This window comes from Mustelus asterias, chromosome 16 (genome assembly GCF_964213995.1).
Source record: "Mustelus asterias chromosome 16, sMusAst1.hap1.1, whole genome shotgun sequence".
In the NCBI taxonomy this organism is placed as follows: Eukaryota; Metazoa; Chordata; class Chondrichthyes; order Carcharhiniformes; family Triakidae; genus Mustelus; species Mustelus asterias.
The window spans coordinates 24200913-24214365 of NC_135816.1; positions in this window are offsets into that span (position 1 = coordinate 24200913).

Consider the following 13453-nt stretch of genomic DNA (forward strand, 5'->3'; position numbering starts at 1 on the left):
GTACCACTGAGGTTAGTTTTATCCCTTGTATGGAAGAGATGACTCGTTCTGAGGCAGGCCTAACGAGCTAAGATTTCAACTTAGATTTTAAACAAAAAACCTCTGCAGGGAATGTGCTGCACAATTTATAGTGTTTGCTCCACTCTTAAGTTTCAATTTTATTTATTAGTGCTATAAGTAGGCTTACATTAACACTGCAATGAAGTTACTGTGTGATGCGCGATATTACTCACGAGGCTAGAGATGCTCGAGGAAATAAAGGCTTTTATTAACTACTACAATAGAGCTACCATATATGATACACGATCCCAGACTGAGGGGTCCCAGACAGAGCAGTGACCTTTATACCTCTCCCAGGAGGCGGAGCCCGACTGGGATGTACCATAATAACTATAATACAGGTAGAACAGCCCAACCCTAACCCCAACAGTAACATGTAGAACAACCCAACCCTAACCCCAACAGCAACATATATACAGACTCATAGTACTGGCCAGACCCTGGCTCAGTACTACCTGGTGGGAACCAACGATGGTTCACCACACTGTGAAATTCCCTTAGTCGCCACACTCTGGCACCTGTCCGGGAACACTGAGGGAGAATTTAGCAATGCACCTAACCAGCACGCCTTTCGGATTGTGGGAGGAAACCGGAGCACCCGGAGGAAACCCACGCAGACACATAAAGAACATGCAGGCTCCACACAGACAGGGATCCAAGCCGAGAATTGAATCTGGATCCCTGGCGCTGTGAGGCAGCACTGATAACCACTGTGCCTCACTTATACCCATCTATTCCTGATTATTGCTTTCTCCTACCAAGGGAGTGAGTGTGTGAGGTGCTGCCAGGTCTCTGCCAATGTTTCACTAAAAACAAACAGCCTCACTGTCATTCATGCACTACCTGCGCTCACTATTATTCTGGAGTAAATTGGAAGGCAATCCCCAGTGTCCACACATGTGCATTGGAATCAGACATGCAATGGAAATCATGGTGTTTCTGTCTGATTTACCCTTGTCCTCCACGCTCTTTACCTGTACCTTGCCAAGGGACTTGGCACTAAAATGTGCAATGAATGTGAAATTCAACTACATGCCCATTGATAACCCACTAGACACGCCAGCAGAAATTGCCGCTTGTGTATTCAGCTGCAAGTGAATATTTAACGGCATTATAAATCTTAATTGATGCCAAACAGCCTTTCTTGCTGCCTCATTTATTTATCTCACTCTTAATTTCATCTTTCTTTGGGGCGGCAGGGTGGCACAGTGGTTAGCACTGCTGCCTCACAGCTCCAAGGAACTGGGTTCAATTCCAGCCTCAGGTCACTGTCTGTGTGGAGTTTGCACATTCTCACCGTGTCTGCGTGGGTTTCTTCCCGGTGCTCCGGTTTCCTCCCACAGAACAAAGATGTGCAGGTTAGGTTGATTGGCCATGCTAAATTTACCCTAGTGTCAGGGGATTAGCAGGATAAATCTGTTGCAGGAATAGGACTGGGTGGGATTGTGGTCAGTGCAGATGTGATGGGCCGAATGTCCTCCTTCTGCACTGTCGGGATTCTATGATTCTTTCCATTGGTTCATTTGCTGTACATGATTTTACATTGAAATAAATATTTTAAACTTACACTTTATTGGTTCACTCTGTGGGGCTGGATTTTCAATTTGGGTTCATGAACCCTGCTCCCGGATAAATTCCGGGTCCCAAACCTGTGACTCAGCGATGCTATTTTCAAACGTAAATGAGCCAATTGGAAGGAGACGAGCTCAGTACACAATTAGTGGGGCAAAGAGCTGCCTGCTACCACAGAGCATGTGTGGAAAAGTTAGTCAGCAGCCATGTTGGGACTGCCACTGCTTTGCCAAAGTGAACAGGCCGCACTGTACACGGTCAACAGTGTTAATGGGGTTGGAATAGGCCATGCATGGGGCATAGGGGCAGCATGGTGGCACAGTGGTTAGCACTGCTGCCTCACAGCACCAGGGACCCAGGTTCAATTCCGACCTTGGGTGACTGTGTGGAGTTTGCACATTCTCCCCGTGTCATAGAATCATAGAAACCCTACAGTGCAGAAAGAGGCCATTTGGCCCATCGTATCTGCACTGACCACAATCCCACCCAGGCCCTACCCCCATTTCCCTACATATTTACCCGCAAATCCCTCTAACCTACAGATCTCAGGACACTAAGGGGCAATTTTAGCATGGCCAATCAACCTAACCTGCACATCTTTGGACCGCGGGAGGAAACCGGAGCACCTGGAGGAAACCCACGCAGACACGAGGAGAATGTGCAAACTCCACACAGACAGTGACCCAAGCCGGGAATCGAACCCAGGTCCCTGGAGCTGTGAAGCAGCAGTGATAACCACTGTGCCACCGTGTCGCCGTGTCTGCGTGGGTTTCCTCCAGGTGCTACCGTTTTCCTCCCACAGTCCAAAGATGTGCAGGTCAGGTGGATTGGCCGTGCTAAATTGCCCCTTAGTCTCCCAAAATATATATAGGTTAGGGGGATTAATGGGGTAAAATACATGTAGTTATGGGGATAGGGCCTGGATAACAGTCCGTGCAGACTTGATGGGCCGAATGGCCTCCTTCTGTACTGTAGGGATTCTATTCTATTCTATTTTAAAGAAAATGAAGGCTCAGCCTCACAGGTCCATGAAGAAAAACTTTTAACACACAGAAAAATGTTCTTTACTTGGCCCCATAGTGAACCTGACAGTTTTGCAACTCTGAGCACCAGATAGTTCGGGTGTGTTGAAATAAAGTTAAAAATGTCTTTCTGCAATGGACAGGCCCCTTAACAACACTTTAAGGAACACAACATGCTGTTAATTGTTGGCATGCGGGATTCCCGTTCCCTCCCTCCACCACACTGCTGGCCTTTTGGAAATTACAAACTGTCTCAGGGTCATCTGTATCCCAAGGCAATCTCTGGGATGATGATTTTGAAATCCTGCTCACACTGGTCACCACATCACATGGCCCTACTGTAAATCCATCCCTGTGGCTCTCTGTGAGGATTCTTCAGTTTGATTGGTTGAGAAGACTCATAGAACATAGAACAGTACAGCACAGAACAGGCCCTTCGGCCCATGATGTTGTGCCGAGCTTTATCTGAAACCAAGATCAAGCTATCCCACTCCCTATCATCCTGGTGTGCTCCATGTGCCTATCCAATAACCGCTTAAATGTTCCTAAAGTGTCTGACTCCACTATCACTGCAGGCAGTCCATTCCACACCCCAACCATTCTCTGCGTAAAGAACCTACCTCTGATATCCTTCCTATATCTCCCACCACGAGCCCTATAGTTATGCCCCCTTGTAATGGCTCCATCCACCCGAGGAAATAGTCTTTGAACATTCACTCTATCTGTCCTCTTCATCATTTTATAAACCTCTATTAAGTCTCCCCTCAGCCTCCTCCGCTCCAGAGAGAACAGCCCTAGCTCCCTCAACCTTTCCTCATAAGACCTACCCTCCAAACCAGGCAGCATCCTGGTAAATCTCCTCTGCACTCTTTCCAGCACTTCTTCTCACTCTTCTTATCTTTCTCACACACAGCACAGATATTGTAAAGAGGTGGGGATGGGGGGAGGTCACACTGAAAATAATCTCCAACTTCTGTAAACGGCTGCTCAAAAGCCTGTAGGCAGTTGTAAGCACAATGAAAAGTATTAATTCTTCCTTCATTGACTGCAAATTTGGGGCTCATCTGTTATGAAGTGCTTGAAAGTGAGATGACTTATTCTTTGTGCCCATCTTACCCTCCACAGGTGGGAAACAGTGGTCCAGCCTGTTTCCGGGTATCACACCCACCCTGGGGGTGGGGAGGACAGTCATTCGCTGTGATTCTCTCACGGGGAGCCCTTTTAATTCAAAGTTCAAGATTTATTTATTAGTGTCACGAGTAGGCTTACATTAACACTGCAATGAAGTTACTTTGAAAATCCCCACTCTGGCCCCTGTTCAGGGACACTGAGGTAGAATTTAGCATCACCAATGCACCTGACCAGTACGTCTTTCGGACCATGGGAGGAAACCGGAGCACCCGGAGGAAACCCAAGCAGACACATGGAGAACTAGCAGACTCCGCACAGTGATCCAAGCCGGAAATCGAACCTGGGTCCCTGGCACTGTGAGGCAGCAGTGCTAACCACTCTGCCACCGTGCCCATGGAAACAGGTTCACCATCCAATTAAGAATGGCGGACAGGTTCCAGAAGCAGGAGGAAAACAGTCAAGTCATTCTCCTTTAATTGGCCTGAACGTGACTCTAAAGGAGTCCGATCGGCAACAAGCCTGTTGCTCCCCTACACCCCATCCCCTGGGTCTGAATCAGCCATAATAGCACAGAGGTAGAATGGAGCTGGGAAACTGACACGCCGGCGGGCAGGGCTATTTGGTTCTTATCTCCCCCCTCCCCCAGCCCCCACTTCACTGGCTGCAGCAGGGTCCAACAATCCTGTTCTTCATGTCTCCCTGTGACAAAGCATCTAGTTAAGAATTAGAACTCAAAGAAATGTAGATGCAAAGCATATCCCAGTACCCTGCAAAACAGTGAGCAGAAGCATCAACTACCTAAACTATACTTTGATCTGCTCCACTGTTATTAAATCTGCATAACTCAGACCGACGCGCCTATGTCCTATTCTTCACCACACATGACAGCATCATAGTAAAGAGCCACGTAAGCTCTGAGCAAAGCTGCCATTAAGATTTTTAAAAATCTACTCTTGAAGATGTGAGCTTGGCTGCCCTGTGATTATGAACAGTCAACTGAGCACAATATAGGATTAAAGTCACACGTAGGGCAGTCCCAGTAGAATGCTGTTTCTTGAAAGAAATTAGTGAACCTGTTGAGTTTCGAAATCCAGGCGATTTCATGCTTACTTTTCTGTGCTAGTGATTGAATTTAATTTTTCAATTTGCCATGGTGGAGTTTCAACTTGTGACCAACTGGTTATCAGCTCAGTATCTTAACAACTACACTCTCTCGCTGAGTATTTGCTTGGTTCAAGCTGAGGTGTAAAATAATTCAATGTGAGGAGTATGTCCATTGCTTGACTTCAAAAAAGGTGCCTTTTAAAAAGGTTTCCTGTCCTGATCTCACCTTGGAATTATAAAAAAGAATAATCAATGGTTATACAGTTTATAGAAATACAATAGTGCAGAAGGAGACCATTTGGCCCATCGAGTCTGCACTGACCACAATCCCACCCAGCCCCTATCCCCATAGCCCCACTTATTTACCCTGCTAACCCCTTGACACTAGGATCAATTTAGCATGGCCAATCAACCTAACCCGCACTTCTTTGGACTGTGGGAGGAAACCGGAGGTCTTAAAGATACAGACAATGTGAGTGGAGGGAGCATTAAGCACAGGTTAAAGAGATGTGTATTGTCTCCAGACAGGACAGCCAGTGTAACCCCCACAGCTTGCCTCCTGGACTTGCAGAATCTCACTGGCTGTCCTGTCTGGAGACAATACACATCTCTTTAACCTGTGCTTAATGCTCCCTCCACTCACATTGTCTGTATCTTTAAGACCTGGTTGGCTGTAGAGATTCGCATTCTAATCAGTATTCTGTAACTTGATTTTGTGTCTCTGTATGACCTGCTTGAGAGCAGATTTCCACTCCATCTGACGAAGGAGCAACGCTCCGAAAGCTAATGGTATTTGCTACCAAATAAACCTGTTGGACTTTAACCTGGTGTTGTTAAAACTCCTGAGGTCCACCATTCCTTTTCATTTCAGAATGCTTTACTTTTACTTCATTCGCAGTTCTTTGGTTTTGAAACCCTCTTAATAAAAAGTTCTTTAATTAAGAAATTAAAGATGACCTTTCATGACCTCTTAACAAGCAAATGGTTAGCAAACTGTTTTTTCATGTTCGTGACCATTCGATGCAATGAGCTAAGTCACCATCCTGCACTCGTGGCATCATTCCAATAAAGGTCATTTTTCCCTGTCATAGGTGGAACGAATATGTTCAGCCTATTCCTAAAGAAATAATGTCCCTTTAATTCCTCATCAGAAAGGCCAGCGGTGAATGAACTGCCATGTGGAAATACAGACAGGATTGGGAAGTAGGCGGAGAAATGATGTGTTATCTTCAGGGCTCAGAAAAGTTAAGTCAATAATTCTGCCAAGAAAGATTGAGCACCACACTGCCCTCCCACATTGTTCCATAATTATGACACCAAGCTCTTTGCTGTTTTAAAAAAAATAGTCAATTCCTCAGTTTGGTAATGCTCTCAAGCTGTGCTGGATGTTATACATTGCAAATGGCTGTAAAAGCTGGCAGGAAATTGGAACCTCTCCAGAAACAGTTGCCTTATTCATCACAGTCACTGACAAAACTGTCCTTCAAAGCATGTATCAATCAGCAATATAATACTGCTGCCTAGTTTGGCCGAATGTAAGGAAATTCCAGCTTCTGCTCTTGTAATCCACACACACAGAAAGTCCTTATTTGAGATGACATGCCAGAGTCCTACATTCACAGCCCATAAACTAAGCTTGGTTGTCAGTCGCCTCCAAGCTTATGACTCCAGCATCATCACAACTTGTTATAACGAGCCAATGCCTGCCTTTCACATCGATACCAAGAACATGATTCGGGCATCTGTACATCAACACCCTCTACCAATGTTTATTCTTAATTCATTCATGGGACATGGGCGTCGATGGCTGGCCAGCATTTATTGCCCATCCCTAGTTCCCTGTGGGCAGTTCAGAGTCAATCACATTGCTGTGGCTCTGAAGTCACATGTAGACAGATTTCCTTCCCTAAAGGACAATAGTGAACCAGATAGGTTTTTCCAACAATCGACAATGGTTTCATGGTCATCAGTCGATTCTTGATTCCTGATTTTTTTATTGAATTCAATTCCACCATCTGCCATGGACAGGATTCGAACCTGGGTCCCCAGAACTTTAGCTGATTTCTGGATTAATAGGCTAGCGATAATACCACTAAGCCATCACCTCCCAAAGACAGAAAGAAAAACTTGTATTTGTATAATGTCTTTCACAACTTCAAGAGATCCCAAAGCACTTTAAAGCCAAAGAAGTACATAAGAACATAAGGACTAGGAGCAAGAGCAGGCCATCTGGCCCCTTGAGCCTGCTCCGCCATTCAATAAATCATGGCTGATCTTTTCTTGGACTCAGCTCCACTTACCTCCAGCTCACCATAACCCTTAATTCCTTTACTGTTCAAAAACCCTTTCTATCTTTGCCTTAAAAACATTCAAAGAGGTAGCCTCAACTGCTTCACTGGGCAGGGAATTCCACAGATTCACAACCCTTTGGGTGAAGAAGTTCTTCATACACTTAAGGTATAGACACTGGTTAAACACAGGAAAACGTGCAGCCAATTTATGCCCAGCAACGTTGTTCAAGCAACAATGAGAGAATAGCCAAATTATTCATTTTTAGCAATATCTGTTAAGGGGTAAATATTGGCCAAGATACCGGGAAGGTGTAACTAAAAGAGGAAATGCTGGAAAATCTCACCAGGTCTGGCAGTATCTGTAAGGAGAGAAAAGAGCTGACGTTTGGAGTCCAGGTGGCCCTGGGAAGATGTCCCCTGCTCTTCTTTAATTGTGCTATGGCCTCGGTTTAACATCTCATCTAAAAGACAGCTCTTGTAGTACTCCTTTAGTTTTGCATAGATGATGTGCACAAGCCTCAAAGGTCAATACTGATCTGCACAAACCCACCCTGCATTATAATCAGGGCCTGAACCTTTTGTGCTCCCATTAACTGGCCTGGCCAATGTTGAGAGTCATTGGCCTTCATTATTAGTTACCTCTCTTTCCCTGTCTGTCCTCTGACACAACCTTGCTTCTATGCTGTGTACACAAGATTAATGCATGGATCTGAAGATGTTCAAGTCATGGGCCTTCAAATAAGATAATGTTACTGTGTTTAAATTAACTACAAATTAATGAATCGCCTCAGGGACAGCGCAGTGGCACAATGATTAGCACTGCTGCCTCACAATGCCAGGGATCCAGGGGTTTGACATTGGGACCTCAGGTCACTGTCTGTGTGGAGCTTGCACATTCTCCCCGGGTCTGCGATAGTTTCCTCCGGGTGCTCCAGTTTCCACAGTCCAAAGATGTGCAGGTTAGGTGGATTGGCCATGGTAAACTACCCTTTATTGTCCAAAGATATGTAGATTAGGTGGATTAGCCATGGTAAATGCGCGGGGTTACAGGGAGATGGCATAGGGCCTGGGAGGGATGCTCTTTCGGAGAGTCAGTGTAGACTCGATGGGCCAAATGACCTCTTTTTGCACAGTAGCGATTCTAGATCTATATCAGTCTCACCTTTTCCTGAAATGTAAGAATGTGGCATTATCACAAGAAATTTTATTATCCCAAAAATAATTTTTCAGGACTATTAACCTGTGAGCACTTATGGTTGTTATTACTGAAGATTCGCCCAAACTTGAACCTTTGAAAATTAATTATGGGGATGTGCGCACTGCTGACAAGACCAGCGTTTATTGTCCAATTCCAATTACCTTGATATAACCTTTTGGCTACTAGACCCCTTCAGAGGGTGGATAGAAGTCAGTGGTATGGGTATGAGACTAAAATCACATATATGTAAGATTGGGTAATAACAGTAGATTTCTTTCCCTAATGGGGCAGCAGTGAACCTGTCCCTTTTTTAAAAAACCAAACTAAAAGTCTCAGTGGAATGCAAACTCAGGAGATGGAATTTTACGGCCCCATCACAGCGGGCACAGGATGGAAAATGCAGCAAGCCATTCAAAAGCCCACTGACTTCGATAGGGGTGTAAAATCCCACCGCGGGAGAGCCCATAAAATTCACTCTATGGACCCAGATTTTCGCAGAGTCAGGACAACGCAGGAGACCTTCAAAAATGGTGGGCAGGCCAAATCTGAAGTGATTTATACCCCCAACATTTCAAAATAGCCAGAAAACAGCTTTCACAGAGAGTGAAAAATAGGCAATCGCTGCTGGAACACATTGATTGACAAGTCATCTGGTGTGACTTCATAAAAACCATATCCAACCATTTCTGCAATTTCAGTAAACTCCATCGCAGAGATTTCACATGGGTTTGTTATCATAGCTGAACCCTTAATGAATCCTTGGCTGAGTTCCAAAAGGTCTAGAACCTCTCAGCAGTGGGGCGGGGGGGGGGGGGGGGGGGGCGGGGGGGGGGGGGGGTGGCTGAACAGATATTTTTATTTTACAGTTTTGAGTTATTGTAGGATAATCTGTTTTGGACGCAGTTAGTGAAATAGATGTTTGTTGTTACAACAGATTGACAACTTGAGGGGATGTATACTTTTGAATGCGTTTAACAAATTCAAGGTTTTTTCAGCATTATGTGTGTTTGTGTGAGAGCTCTACAGGCTGAACATCCAAAATCTGGCTGCCCTAAAAACAGAATTGTCTGAAAACTAGACATTTTTGAAAATATAAATTTTGATATCCTGTTAAATTTGGACTTATCATCCAAATATCAGGACAATTTGGCTTGGCGCCACATTATGCCAAATTAGTTGTTGACTTTGCTGCCTTGTTTACAATGGCACACCAATCTAGTTCCCTGAGCTGGCCTGAATGACCCTTAACCCCACCAAACCTGCCTTGATTTTGGTTGAGGATAAACTACCAGATCTTAGTGTTCAAAAACCAGGAAAATTAGAAATCAGTGTGGTCTCAGCCCCAAGGGTGCCAGATTTTGGATACGAGACCTTTATTACGCTAATTATATTCATAATTTGGATGAGGGAAATGAATGTATTTTGATTTGATTTGATTTATTATTGTCACATGTACACAGAGTATACAGTGAAAAATATTGTTTCTTGCGTGCTATACAGACAAAGCATACCGTACGTAGAGAAAGAAAGGAGAGCATGCGGAATGTAGTGTTATAGTCATGGCTAGGGTGTAGAGAAAGATCAACTTAATGCGAGGTAGGTCCATTCAAAAGTCTGACGGCAGCAGGGAAGAAGCTGTTCTTGAGTCGGTTGATACGTATCTTCAGACTTTTGTATCTTTTTCCTGTCGGAAGAAGGTGGAAGAGAGTATGTCTGGGCTGGCAAGTTTGTATGAGTATGTCCCAAGTACTGTTGCCAAGTTTGTTGATGACACAAAAATAAGTGGAAAGGCAAGTGATGAGGATGAGACAGTAAGCGGGACTTATCGGCCGCGCTCGCCCCCAGGCTGGAAAATCCCGCCCGAGGTCAATTGACCTTTGCATGGCCCGTGGCGGGCGGGATGGGAAAACTCTGCACAGAGAGTCTACAGAGGGATATAGGCAGGTTAAGTGAATGGGCAAAAATGTGGCCGATGGAATATGTGGAAAAATGTGAAGTTATGCACTGTGGTAGGAAGAATAAAGGAGCTGAATGTTAGTTAACTGGGGAAAGACTGCAGAAAACTGCAGCACAGAGGGACTTGGGAGTCCTTATGCATTAATCATAAAAATCTGGCATGCAAGTTCAGCAGGTAATAGTGAAGGCAAATGGAATATTGGCCTTTATTTCAAAGGGAATGCAGAATTAAAATAAGGAGGTCTTGCTAAAACTATACAAGGCGCTAGTTCGACCATACCTGGAATACTGTGAACAATTTTGGTTCCCTTAACTAAGGAAAGATACACTGGCATTGGAGGCAGTTCAGAGAAGGTTCACGAGGTTGATCCCGGGTATGGAGGGATTTTCTTATGAGGAGAGGTTGAGTACGTGGGCTGTATTCATTGGAGTTTAGAAGAATAAAAGGGGACCGTGTTGAGATATATAGGATTCTCAAGGGGCTTGATGAGGCAGATGCTGAGATGCTGCTTCCCCTTGTGGGAGAGTCTGGGACCATACGGCATAATCTCAAAGTAAGGGGTCACCCATTTAGGACAGAGATGAGGAGAAGGGGAGTGAATCTGTGGAATTCTTTTACCTTAAAGGACTGTAGAGGCTGGGTTGTTAAGTATGTTCAAGGCTGAGATAGATAGATCTTTAATCAGTAACAGGTTATGGGGATAAGACGGGAAAGTGGATTTGAGGATTATCACATCAGATCAATCAGGATCTCACTGAATGGTGGAACAGACTTAATGGGCTGAATGACCTTCTTATGCTCATATGTCTTATGCTCTTACATTGTTGCAAGTTTATTTTGTTCATTTATTCAGGTCTGCCCATAGTGGCTATAGACTACACATGGAGCGGGCATGGGGGCATGAAAGTGTATGAGGGGGCATGCAGGGGGACATGAGGAATATGAGGGGGTATGGGGGATATGAAGGGACATGGAGGGTTATGAGAGAGATGAGGGGGCATGGGGAATATGAGGAGGCCAGGAGTAGGTGTGGGGGCGATGGCCAGATGAGCCTAGGAGCTTATAATACAACTGGGCCAAAATGCCAGAGAACCATGGCTGAATTCCTAACCAGTCCACCTCGGCATTTATCCAGCTGTGGGGGTGACAAGTCTGACTCTATCCCACCCCTGCCTATCCAGCACAAAAGTATAGCAGGCAGAGCCCTTTTAGACCTGTCTCAGGTCTGCTGAGTCATAAGGTTTCCCAATTTGTCCCTCCTGGCTCCTCCCCGAAAATTAGGCCCAGTCTCTGGACGAGGCAACTGCATTACCGATCCTGTAGTGCAACCACTACATTAATAGTTGTGCCGTAAACAATGATATATTTTATTTCCACAGTTTATGATCTGCTGATATAGATGTGTAGCTTTTGGCTGTGCAGTACCGTTTTATTTAGTGTACAGTGGCCCAATAGGCCTCTTACCCTCCTGTATGTTTAATAGATGATATACAGAATTAATTTCTATTAAATGTACAATGAAAAATTTGTGCAGAAGTAAAATTGTGCTGTAATTAGACAAAGGAGCAATATTGAAATTAGGGAAATGACTGACATCCTAATTAGAGAAGTGTATGATGTTACAATTACAGAACCCGATGACATTATAATTATAAGACTATGCGGCATTGTAATTAAAGAAATGGGTGGTTCTGTAATTATAGAAGTTATAAATGGAGCTGCAGAACAATTCATACATAACAGTAATCTTTAATCAAATAATTATTTTCTGTTCAAAATCCCTTTGCCCATGTTAAAGTACTATTTGTATTCTGAACTGCAAACTGCTGCTAAGTTTCCTGTGCAGAGTGAGTCTTGCGAGACTGAACTTTAGGAAACTTATAATATTGATCAAATGGAGCAAATAAAATATAAATATCTCATGCAAAACTTCACTGAGAGAGAGGCAAAACTATCCACGATGTATTTTGAGTCATCTGTTATCCGTTAAAATAACGGATTTGGATTGGGGCTCAAATGAATTTCCCATTAAGTCCCTGGCTAATTTCCTTTATTCACTGCTGATATCCCCATCCAGAGCTTATCATTATGGATACAAGAACATAAGAAAAAGGAACAAAAGTAGGCCATTCAGCCCCTCGAGGCTGCTCCGCCATAAGATCATGGCTGATCTGATTGTAGCCTTGGCTTCACTTTTCTGCCTGCTCCTCCTGCACCCCCTCCCCCACCACTCCCCCATAACTCTCAACTCAATTGTCAATCAAAAATCTGTCTACCTCATCATTGAATATGTTAATCTAGCCTCCATCGCTTATGGGGAAGAGAATTCCAAAAACTAGCAACCCACTGAAAGAAATAAATTCCTCCTCATCTCCATCTTAAATGAAAGACCCCGGGGGGTTTCTTCCGTTCTGTCCTGTAGTGGGTGGGGGGCGGACCACGCAAAGGTCCATTGACCTCAGGCGGGATTCTCCAGTTTTGGGGCGAGAACGGCTAGAGAATCCCATATTTTGAAACTGTGCCCCCCGCTTCTAGATTTCCCCAAAGAGCATCAGCATCTAACGTTTCATGGCCCTTCGGAATTTTATGTTCCCACAAAATCATCTCAAACTCGTCAGAACTCCAAGAAGTTTAGGCCTAACCTGCTCAAACTTTCCTCATAAGCCAAACCTCCCATCCCAGGAATTGACCTATCATAGAATCATAGAATCACAGAATCCTACAGTGCAGAAGGAGGCCATTCAGCCCATCAGTCTGCACTGACCAAAATCCCACCCATGTCCTATCTCTATAACCCCATGTATTTACCCCAGCTGGTCCCCCTGACATCTGCTGCATTCCCGCCAGACAAACTGACTGCCTGTAAAAAAAAATGAATCTTTTGATTTGATTTATTATTGTCAAATGTATTGGTATAACATGAAAAGTATTGTTTCATGCGCGCTACACAGACAAAACATACTGTTCATAGAACACAGAGGGGAGGAGGAAATGAGAGAGTGCAGAATGGAGTATTACAGACATAGCTATGGTGTAGAGAAAGATCAACTTAATGCAGAGTAAGTCCATTCTAAAATTTGATGGCAGCAGGGAAGAAGGTGTTCTTAAGTCGTATGGC